Source organism: Macrobrachium rosenbergii, chromosome 22 (assembly GCF_040412425.1).
Source record: "Macrobrachium rosenbergii isolate ZJJX-2024 chromosome 22, ASM4041242v1, whole genome shotgun sequence".
Classification (NCBI taxonomy): domain Eukaryota; kingdom Metazoa; phylum Arthropoda; class Malacostraca; order Decapoda; family Palaemonidae; genus Macrobrachium; species Macrobrachium rosenbergii.
Window position 1 is genome coordinate 39,815,891 of NC_089762.1, and position 10,000 is coordinate 39,825,890.

Consider the following 10,000-nt stretch of genomic DNA (forward strand, 5'->3'; position numbering starts at 1 on the left):
AAATGGTGAACTCTTCTAAATAATTCTGTAGTTGGCTCTGAGAGAGAGAGAGAGAGAGAGAGAGAGAGAGAGAGAGAGAGAGAGAGAGAGAGAGAGAGAGAGAGAGATGACTTTAATTCAAAACCCTTAACTGGAATATTTTAAATGGTGAACTCTTCTAACTAATTCTGTAGTGTTGGCCCTTAAGAGAGAGAGAGAGAGAGAGAGAGAGAGAGAGAGAGAGAGAGAGAGAGAGAGAGAGAGAGAGAGAGAGAGATGACTTTAATTCAAACCCCTTAACTGGAATATTTTAAATGGTGAACTCTTCTAACTAATTCTGTAGTGTTGGCTCTTGAGAGAGAGAGAGAGAGAGAGAGAGAGAGAGAGAGAGAGAGAGAGAGAGAGAGAGAGAGAGAGAGAAGCTGACCTTATTTCAAAATCCTCAGCTGAAATATTTAAATGGCGTTCGCTCCTACCTTCCTTCAGATTGAATTAACCTTTTTGGAGTTTACCGCTAATTGCGTTCGCTAAGGCTCACCTCAACCATCATCATTCCCTCCTCCCTCCCTCCCTCCCTTCCTCCTCCTCCTCCTCCTCCTTTCCTGGTTAAACTGTCCAAACGTGATGTGGATAATTTACTGTTAACAGATGAACGTAATTAAATCCTGGGGATTTCGTGCGCCTTTCGCCGACATTACTACTGCCTTCCTTTTGCCACCACACGCCACTAATTTCGCTTCGAACCTGCCATCTAGGTTGTTGTACCTTTCGAGGGGGAAGCGGAGGGGGGAAGGGGGAAAGGGGGAAGCAGTAACATTTGCCTGGTGTTTTTGACGTTGATGATGCTGATGTTGTTTCCGTTGCTGTTTCGTGATGGAATGCCGCGTGGGGATGAATTTCATGTGGTTTTTCTTATTTATTTTTTTTTTTAGAAAAGTGGGTTGTTGTTGTACCTTTTGTGGGGGGAGGGCATTTTCCTGTTGTTGACTTTGCTGTTATTGCTGTTTCGTAATGGGGCGCTTTGTGAGGATGTATTACAAATGCGTAATGTTGTTTGATTTGAATTTTGTTTTCTTATTGCTTATTTTTAATATTTCTTTTTTGAACGCTAGCAATACATTTTATCTATCGCTAGCAAAATATTCTATTTCACTAGTAATATACTCTATCTATCGGTATCAAAATATTCCATCTATCATTATCGATATACTACTATCTATAACTAGCAATATATTCTATCTATCAAGAGTAATATATTCTATCTATCACTAGCAGTATATTATATATATATATATATATATATATATATATATATATATATATATATATATATATATATATATATATATATATATATATATCATTAGCAATACACTGCATCATCATTAGCAATATATTCTATCTATCATTAGCACTACATTCTATCTGCCACTAGCAAAACATTCTATCCAGCACTAACAATATATTCTACCTATCATTAGCAATATATTGTACCTATCACTATCGATACATTTTTCTATTTATCATTAGCGAAATATCCAATTAAATTACAGACCTACAACCCCTCTTAGCTTTACAGTCAAGGAATAAATATTTATCATCACCAGATGAACCACGGCTCACCTAAACATATTCTCTCTTTACTTACCCGGCCACTAGGATTGAAGGCTCCCATCTGAAATGGAGAAAATAGAGAAAACATGTTTAAAGAACTTTGTAACAATATATTCTAACATTTCTACATTGGTTCATTATTCTAATAACATTGTTTTAGTAATGAGATCTGAGAGGTTAAAGTTACAATGTTAAATATCAGCGGAGAGGCCAGTGAATTTTGCAAGAAAGGCATCGGGCAGTGAATGTTAAATTTCACTGTTCATGAACGACTATGGAACAATATATTTCAACATTTCTATATTAGTTCATTATTTCATTAACATTATTTCAGCAATGAAATCTCACAGAAAAATATTATAATGCTAAATATCAGCAGAGTTTTCAGTGAATTTTGCAAGAAAGGCATCGAGCAGTGAGTGTTAATTGTCACTGTTTCAATGCTGGACATCAACAGACAGTTTCAGTGTTTCCCACAACGCCCTTCAGTTTATCATCACGCCTACGAAAGACAAGATGCATTCCTCTATCCACATTTCAACTTCAAGTATTCCTCCTTCCTCCTCCTCCTCCTCCTCCTCCTCCTCCTCCTCCTCCCCTCCTCCCTCCTCCTCCTCCTCCCCCTTCCCCACAACATGCAACGGAACACAACGCTTTTCCTTCCCCCCCCCCTCTTCCCCAAAGTTAGAATATGTCTCTGGGCAGAAGATTTGCCTTTGGCCAGAGAACGACAACGGTTTGCGGCTGCTGCTGTTTCTGTTCCTCTTCCTGCTGTTCACGCTGCTGTTGCTTCTGTCCTGCTGTTTCTGCCGCTGTTCCAAGACGCAGCAGACCTGGTGACTTCTTCCCTCCTCTTGCCTTGCCTTGTCTCTTTCCCTACAGTCTCGTCTGAAGGCGACGTATGTATCCCCCAAGGGCCCGCGAGTTAATCAAGGCAGAAACGTGATCACCAACTGGAATCTTAACGAAGACTGGCACCTCCAAGTTATTATTGCTGTTCGCGCCTAGGAATAACTCCCCACCCCCTCCTTCCCCCCCTAACAAAACCACAGCCCCTCCCCAAAACATCCCGTCCATACACATATAAACTGAGAGCTTAATCTTTTTAGTATGTCATTAATAATTGGACTTAAGGGGCTTTATGTAAGAAATTGCATTAAAGCATAATTCATCATATAACATTACTCAGTTATTTACACTTTTTAAAATCTACGTATTTATATGAATTCATCCTTGAGGAGATAAAGAATGTATGCACATAATTACTGCCTTCAGTATAACTGCTATATACAACGTAAATCTACTCAGTTTCTCTGTCTCTCCCTCTACAATATATATCAATATATATATATATATATATATATATATATATATATATATATATATATATATATATATATATATATATATATATATATGTGTGTGTGTGTGTGTATGTGTATATACACACACAAATACATATGTACTGTATATACAGTATATGTGTATAATATATATATAATATATATATATATATATATATATATATATATATATGTATATATATGTATATATATATATATATATTATATATACATGCACACACTTACATACACTTATGGTTTATTTATTAATGTATAAAAAACAACTGCTTTCTTCAGAGGCAATTCTTTACATTCGCAGTCTCATTTTGTTTCCGGAGATTTTGCACACGCTCGTGCAAATAATTTCACGTTATCGAATCTAGCATAAGCAAGCACACATAAACTTCAGTTGCTTTTTTCTGAAGTCTGTTTGCACGGACAACGTCGTAGTACGCTCGCTTTAGAATTTTTTCCCCCGTCAAAATTCTCACGTCAATATACACTCAGTTCCGTTCGCCTGGGAATTGCTTACAACACTCTGGCACACACACACACACACACACACACACACACACACACACACACACACTACATGAGTAAATACGATTTATTTTAAATAGGATTAAACTTTAATTACTGCAAATTTATTTGGTGAGGAAAACTAAAGACATAAATATACATTATTATTTTTTTTAAATTCATCCTTTCTTTCCGAGACTTCGCCTACAATGCGGGATACTCATCACAAACACACACACATACACACACACATACACATACACACACATATATATAAATTATATGTGTGTATAGATATAGATATACATACATACATACATAAACACATACATACACATATATATAATGGGTGTGTGTGTGTCTTAAGTCAATTTGTGCATGACTATGAGTGATTGTTCTAGGTGACTGGTAACACTGTAGAGCAGCAGATGTAGTTATTATCATTCTTTAGCACTAATACTAATTTTTTTTAAAGGACGTCAATAAATTAGGTCAGAATGGACAGCACCATTTTTCAATTGGTATTAATCTCTCTTTTTACAAACCATTACAAACTTCTTTATTCATCACATTGAAAGCATTTACAGATTTAAAGTTATTTACCATGCTTTGGACACCATGGTTTTGACAATAACGAGACCAATTAATTTACTAACATTAATAAGAATATGAAAATTGCAAAAGATTATAATCACATTTCACTACGAATCAAATAAACAAGTGCTTATACGAAAAAGCATACTAACTATATAAATCAATAAATAAATATATATAAATAATGAATAAATTAATAAAATAAATCAAATAAAATAAAAAGTAAACAGAGTAAAATAAAATAAATTAAATAAAATAGAAAATAAATATTTAAATGAACAAAATAAATGAACAAATAAAAATGAATAAAAAATAAAGGCTAAAATAAAATAAATAAATGAAATAAAAACAATAAAAAATAATACATGAAATAAATAAAATGAAAAATAATAAATAAATAAATAAACTAAAAAAGAAATAGACTAAAATAAAGTAAATAAGTGAATTAAATTAAATAAAAAAATAAAATATAAAATAAATAGACTAAAATAAAGTAAATAAATGAAATAGAATAAAAAATAAATAAATAAATAAATAAAATAACAAAAAATCATTAAATAAACAAAACAAAATAAAATAAATACGAAACAATTATTCTACATACATTCCCGCTTGCAACCGCAGAACTCGCATTTGCGGCAGGCAGCGTCATAAGAAATGCCTTCACAGACAGAACTGTGCTCACTTGCTCGCGCGCGCGCATCCCTTTTGGAGGATGAGCGAGGGGAGGCAACGTAGCAGAATGGTTCAACGTTAATTATTGTCTGGTGCAATATCTGGGATGCAGTGTCTTGGAGAGTCTTGACAACATATTGCTTTAAGCTCCAAATATATATATATATATATATACAGTATATATATATATATATATATATATATATATATATATATATACATATAGATAAATATAAATATAAACTATACATGTATATATATGTATGTATGTATATATACATATATATAATATATATATATATATATATATATATATATATATATATATATATATATATATATATATATATATATATATATATATAGGTTAACCACGAGAGAAAAGAGATAGCGAGTATACATTTTGGGTTTAAAACAAGGGATTGCAAGAAAAAAGATTGACATTCCGTTAACAAAAACGATGGAACACGCACAGAGAGAGAGAGAGAGAGAGAGAGAGAGAGAGAGAGAGAGAGAGAGAGAGAAATGTTGTCTCACATTTGGGTTTAAGCAGAAGGAGTTACAAGAATAAAGATACATTCGGTTGAGAAAACCAAAGACATGTGAGAGAGAGACAAAGAGAGACAGAGAGAGAGTGAATGATGTCGTTCTCTTGGGTTCACACTAAAGGAAAGACAGACAATCTGTTAAAAAAAACGAAAGAAGGAGAGAGAGAGAGAGAGAGAGAGAGAGAGAGAGAGAGAGAGAGAGAGAGAGAGAAGATGTTGTTCTCTTTGGGTTTAACAGAAGGAAAGAATAAAGACAATCTGTTGAAAAACCAAAGAATGTGAGAGAGAGACAAAGAGAGAGAGAGAGAGAGAATGATGTCGTTCTCTTGGGTTCACACTAAAGGAAAGACAGACAATCTGTTAAAAAAAACGAAAGAAGGAGAGAGAGAGAGAGAGAGAGAGAGAGAGAGAGAGAGAGAGAGAGAGAGAGAGAGAGAGCTCCGCAGGGATATCAAGGGAATGGTTATATTGCGTAGCTCATCTTCGCGCTTCACGGGCCGATTTCCTGTACTGCCGAATTCAGTTGTTAATTCAGAAGGGCCAAAGCAAAGCATCCCGGACTAGGAGAGAGAGGGGAGGGGGAGGAGGGAGAGGGGGAAGGTGCTCTCAGCAGGAATTGGGATATGACTTAGATTATGGAGAATTAAATACGTATGAGAATTTATTATGAGAATTTATTTCGGAGGGTGTCATGGGCTGTGGGCGTTTGAGTTATGGTGCTTATCTCTCTCTCTCTCTCTCTCTCTCTCTCTCTCTCTCTCTCTCTCTCTCTCTCTCACACATACACACAGACGCACATATACTTATCCGCAAATCTGTCTGTCCACATAACGATCTATCAATCTATCTGTCCATGTGTAAATATACATACATACATACATACATATTAAATATATATATATATATATATATATATATATATATATATATAAATATATATATAGATATATATATATATATATATATATATATATATATATATATATATTTATATATATATAAATATATATATATATATATATATATATATATATATATATATATATATATATATATATATATATATACAGTAATATATATCTATACATTTGCACATTAAAAACAAAAAACACAACACAAGAACTGACAGGACACCACAGACCCCACAAATCAAAAGACAAAAGGGACGAGAAACGAAAATCAAAAACAAAAAGAGAAAAAACGATTAAGCTCCGCCCTTTTCAGAGTCGTGTGAATTTCAAGTGGGCCTCTGGGCGACTTCGTCTTCAGATCCGACAGGAGACGGGAAGACCTGTCTCTCCCTGTTTCCCAGTTTCCTCTGCGGGAGTCACTTCCCATATCTTTCCTTTAGGACTTCGCAACATCCATAAGGCATCACTTTCAAAAGTGGTCCCGGAGGAGAAACTATGGAAAGTGGTGAGGTGTGTGCTCTCAGAGAGAGAGAGAGAGAGAGAGAGAGAGAGAGAGAGAGAGAGAGAGAGAGAGAGAGAGAGAGAGAGACCGACTTCCAGACTTCTTCCAGACTTCCAGATGACTTCCAAAGAGAGAGTAATGGCTTCGAAATCCGATTCGTTCGACTTTTTTTTTTTTTTTTGTTTCTTTAACTTCTGGGAAGGCGTTTCTTCGAAGTTTCTTTTCTCTCGCTATTTTTCCCTCTTTACCTCTTTCTCACTTTGCAGTTTTGTGAAAGAGTGTGTTTTTTTTTTTTTGGGGCGGTTACTGGTAAAAGGCTTTTACTAAAATACTGGACGGTGCGTGAATTTAAAAACCAAAAATTCGTGAAAAGGGTATTTTTGGATACTGATCAAAGGCTTTGAATTAGAACAGTAAACATTAAGTGTTTTTTTTTGGGGGGGCGGGGGATATTGGGCAGAGGCTTTGAGTAGAATACTGCCCAAAAATGGAACGCTGCAGTATCTGCAAAACTACAAACTGAGAAAAATGGTGGATACTGCAATTTTCCCTTGCCTTACTACTGATTTTGCAGATACTGCAAATGGGACCCCCTAAACAAAGCACTGAAAATCATTCTGAAACTGCAGTTACTTATGTATTAGTGTTTCACGAGCCTAATAGGTGGCACATCTCAATTTCGAAAATTTTGCAGATACTGGAGTTTTCCATTTTAGGGCAGAGTAGTGAACAATGAATAAATGATAAAACCCAGAATTAGTGAGAAAGTTTATTTTTGGGGGTACTTGTCAAAGCTTTGAGTAGTACTGTATAGTGAACAGTGACTAAATAAAAAAAAATAGAATCGGTGAAATAGTGGGATTTTTGGATACTGGTAAAAGGGTTCGAGTAAAATAGTGTACAGAAAATACATAAAAAACCAGAATCAGTGAAAAGTTTATTTTCTGGATACAGTGAACACTTTGAGTAAAAGAGTGAAAAGTGAATAAATGAAAAAAAAAATAATTTTTAATACTTCGCAAAGGCTTTGAATAGAAGAGTAAACAATGAATAAATAGCAAAAAAAAAAGTGAAAAAGTGTATTTTCTGCATGATTTTCAAAGACTTTGAGTAAAACAGTGAACAGTGAATAAATGAAAAGCGCAGATTCATTGAGAAAATATATTATATTGAATACCTGTCAAAGGCTCTTGGTAAAATGATGAACAGTGAATAAAATAAAAAAACTGAAGAATCACAAACAGAAAATATCAAAAAGAGTCAGAGACACCAATATATATAAGACAGAGACGGAAAATTGAAGAGAAAGCACCGAAGGAGGGAATTCTTTCTTTCATGAATACACTTACAACAGCAGAAGGAGGCGCTGAAGGAGAAGATGAGGAGCTTTCGTTATGACCCCAGAGACAAAGACGAAATGCTTCTGCTCCTTCTTCTACTTCTTCTTCTTCTTTGCCTCGCTCCGTGTCCTTCCAGGAGTAGGAAGGAGGTGGTGCATCACATCAAGACATGTCCTGGGAGTCGGGTCCTTCGCACCACTTTTAATCTCAAAAAATTTTCTCTTTCTTCTTTTGGGAGTCTTAAGCTCGATATCATTATTTGAGACCTTTCCTGCATATATATATATATATATATATATATATATATATATATATATATATATATATATATATATATATATATATATATATGTGTGTGTGTGTGTGTGTGTGTGTGTGTGTGTGTTTGTGTGTGTAATATATATATATATATATATATATATATATATATATATATATATATATATATATATATATATATATATATATATATATATATTAATATTATTCATATATTGTGTACCCACATAAAGAAATAAATATATATATATATAACATAATCAAACTAAAGAAATCCTAACATATCTCTAAATCACATTGGGTCTCAGGGTGTTGGTAAGAACCAATTATGTTCAGGTGAATCAAACAGTTTGACATGACCCTGGCTTCAGCATTTACATGGACTGATGATGGATCTGTACCTAAATAATATTAGAATGGTCAAAATATTACATAAAAAAGAGAAAACGTCATATGACGTGTCTCAAAAATCTATTTCTAACACGGATGCCTGGTGGAACGTAACCTCTACCGTTTTAAAGGTCCACAGAATTCAAATAACAGAGCAGTTAGCCGAGAAAGATTGGAAAGCTAGCAGTATCAAAAGGGTGTAGTTATATGTTATTGCGAATGCAAAAAGGCAATGAAAGGGATATATAGATAGCTAGATAGATAGATAGACAGTCTCTATTTTTACAACCACCAAGGTCGCTGATGGAAGATATCCCATTTATACAGAAAGATGGATAGATACGCTCCCGGGCGTTACAGCAACCAAGGTCACTTAGGGAAAATATTCAATTTTGATAGGCAGAAAGACAGACAGACAGACAAAGAGTTATATAGATAGTTAGATAGATTGAGTCTCTAAAGCTGCAACCACCAAGGCCAGTCAAGGAAGGAAATCCATTATTCCCTGCCTTATCTGTAAAACCGTTGCATTCGTACTACAAAGATAAACACCATTCACCCCAGCCGTGCTAAAACGGAATACAATAAACCAACGATGAAAATAACAGTAAAGAATACCGGATTCTGAAATTCATACAAATGGGATACAAAGCCACGCTGAATGAGCCCAACAAAAGGAGAGGCAGGCACCTCGTTATCAGTGTCCTGAACGGACAATGCGAAGAACATCAAAGAAACGGACTGATTAAAGAGAGGTCAGTGGAGGTCACAGCAGAAGGTCATAATAGGTGGTCACTGTGTGAGGAATTATACAAAAGAAATGTGACCAGGACTAGCTCGGAGGAAGGCCAGACTAATCGGGTGACTATGCCTGATTAATGTTTAGCTAGGGAATGTCCGCATGCTGACGGAGAGAGAGAGAGAGAGAGAGAGAGAGAGAGAGAGAGAGAGAGAGAGAAAATGTTTGTCTTAATTTTAGGTTTAAACAGAAGGAATGCATGCAGACATTCAGTTAACAAAAACAAATGCAGAGAGAGAGAGAGAGAGAGAGAGAGAGAGAGAGAGAGAGAGAGAGAGAGAGAGAGAGAGAGAGAGAGAGAGAGAAAATGTTTGTCTTAATTTTGGGTTTAAACAGAAGGGAATGCATAAGGAAGAGACAGACATTCGGTTAACAAAAACAAATGCAGAGAGAGAGAGAGAGAGAGAGAGAGAGAGAGAGAGAGAGAGAGAGAGAGAGAGAGAGAGAGAGAGAGATATCTAACTTTTGGGTTTATGCAGAAGGGATTAGAAGATGAAAGATAGCCAC

The 10,000-nt window shown here is 34.9% G+C and overlaps 1 long non-coding RNA gene across 1 annotated transcript in view; it reads right to left on the reverse strand.

Annotated features, from left to right (window-relative positions):
- Positions 1-1,627: 1,627 nt before the first annotated feature.
- LOC136850396 (uncharacterized) overlaps positions 1,628-10,000 on the reverse strand; it is a 178,566-nt gene continuing 170,193 nt past the window's right edge. The window contains exon 5 of the long non-coding RNA XR_010856621.1: positions 1,628-1,654. This is a non-coding gene — a long non-coding RNA (uncharacterized lncRNA). The remainder of the gene's footprint in view (positions 1,655-10,000) is intronic.